Below are 2,137 nucleotides of genomic sequence, written 5' to 3' on the forward strand. Positions count from 1 at the left end.
CACCTCTGTCTGAGCCCTGAGATCTTCAATTTTTATGGGTGTCACCAGGCACAGGAGAAGATCCAACAGTGTCATCTTCTAGACCATACCTCTTTCTTCCCAGAGACCTCAGCCCTGTGTGAGGAGAGAGCTGTGAGCCTGAACAACCCAGGAGAGGATTTACTTAGGAGCTCGAGTAGTAATTTGCATGTGGGGCAGCCTTTTCTGTAAGCATAGGGCTTGCGGTCAGGTCGCCCTGGTCATTCTAGAGCCCTATTTGGGCATCTCTTCCCTTGACCTCAATCAGCATGTAAGTCAGGGACACGGGACCACCTGGGTCCTGAAACATATTGTAATTAGGTCAAAGGATAGCCAAAACTTTCTGAGCCTAAAAAGAAATGGTGGACTAGGTGAGTAGGTTACACTTTAACTTTTTGTGCATCTTTCAAACAGGTGTAAATGGAATTAGGATTTGTTCAGACCATTTCTGAATCTCCAAACCTGAGTGTATCCACAATTTCAAAATTTTTGAATCTACTTTTATACAAATATTTTCTACATTATGCATGCACACAACTCGGAATCATTCATATGTTGAAATGATGGTGGAAGGAGATTGAACAGTTTTATCAGTCTAGTATTATCAGCCCTGTTGTCTCCCTCAGGGAGGTTTGCATCTGGGCTCACAATGACTTACTGTCATCAAAAGAGCTCTAGGGTCCTATTCCTTTAGGGGGCTTGGTGCTGGATGTGTAGCAGCTTCACTGCCTCCTTTGCTGTGTTGATTCTGTAGCCTTGGTTTTAGATTCCGTTTCATACCTTGGGATATAGAAGAATCTCGGTTTTTACAAGGTGTGCTTAGGGGAAGATGTGGATAATGATTTAGGAATAATTCAGTTTAGGTAAGATAGATGTTGTTCTTGGAAAGCAAAGGTCTGCAATTGACACTTGGGACCACTGTCACCGTCTCTCCACATGATGGGTGTTAACTGGATCTTGCACCTGACTGTATGCCACATGGGGAAAAGCTACCTAGGAACATAAATGGGGATTAACCAAGACTGAGGACACATACGTCCAGGGTTCTTGTTTCATTAGGTTGTCATCTCCTCGTTGTTTATCCACTTCAAGTTCTCTTTCCTCACTTTCCTGTGAAGCAGACCCACATATTTCCTAGAGTCATGAAGACACTTTATTGAGGGAGTTTAGGGGCACAAGTCATTTTTGTGTTGGTTTTGTACCTTATATCATTCCTGAGTTTACTTTCTAGTTTCATCAGTTTTCTAGTGCAGTTTTTAGGGTTTTCTATGCACAAGATCATATCATCTGCATATAGATAAGGGGAAACATTTTAACTTGTTTTATCTTATATATTTTTATTGCCTAATTTTTTGACAAGCACTCCTGGTTTTTAGAATAGAATTAGTCACAGTGGATACGCCTGTTTGTCCTGATATTAGAAGAACAACATTCAATTTTTCTCAGTTTATTATTGTGTTTCTTGTTGAATTTTTTTAATGTTCCCTTTGTTCTGTTGCAGTACATACCTTGTATTGCTAAATTATTTACATTTTAGTCATGAAATTATTCTAGATATTTAAAATAATTTTTCTTTTTTATATCTGTTTATATGATGATATATAGGTATATATTTGTCCTTCATTCTGTGAATGATTTGTAGCACATTGACTGGTTTTCATATGTTGAACTATCCTGGCATTCTAAGACTATATCCCACTTGATCGTGGTAGATGATCCTTCCAATGTGCTGTTAAATTTCCTAGTGTGTTGTTGACATTGGACCTGGGTTAGTGGACAATGCTAGACTTGTTTTCAGTCACATGACAAAATATGCCTTGTTTTCAGGAACAGAGTTACTTGACATGGGGTTTAAAACCTCCTCCACTAAAGCCGTAAAACAGCAGTTCTCAACCTGTGGGTCGCGACCCCTTTGGCTGTCGAACGACCCTTTCACAGGGGTTGCCTAAGACCATCCTGCATATCAGATATTTACAATATGATTCATAACAGTAGCAACATTACAGTTATGAAGTAGCAACAAAAATAATTTTATGATTGGGTCACAGCATGAGGAACTGTATTTAAAGGCCAGAAGGTTGTGAACCACTGCCCTAGAAAGATATATAGGGAATGATAG

The sequence above is a fragment of the Myotis davidii genome, unplaced genomic scaffold (assembly GCF_000327345.1).
Source record: "Myotis davidii unplaced genomic scaffold, ASM32734v1 scaffold4223, whole genome shotgun sequence".
Taxonomy (NCBI): domain Eukaryota; kingdom Metazoa; phylum Chordata; class Mammalia; order Chiroptera; family Vespertilionidae; genus Myotis; species Myotis davidii.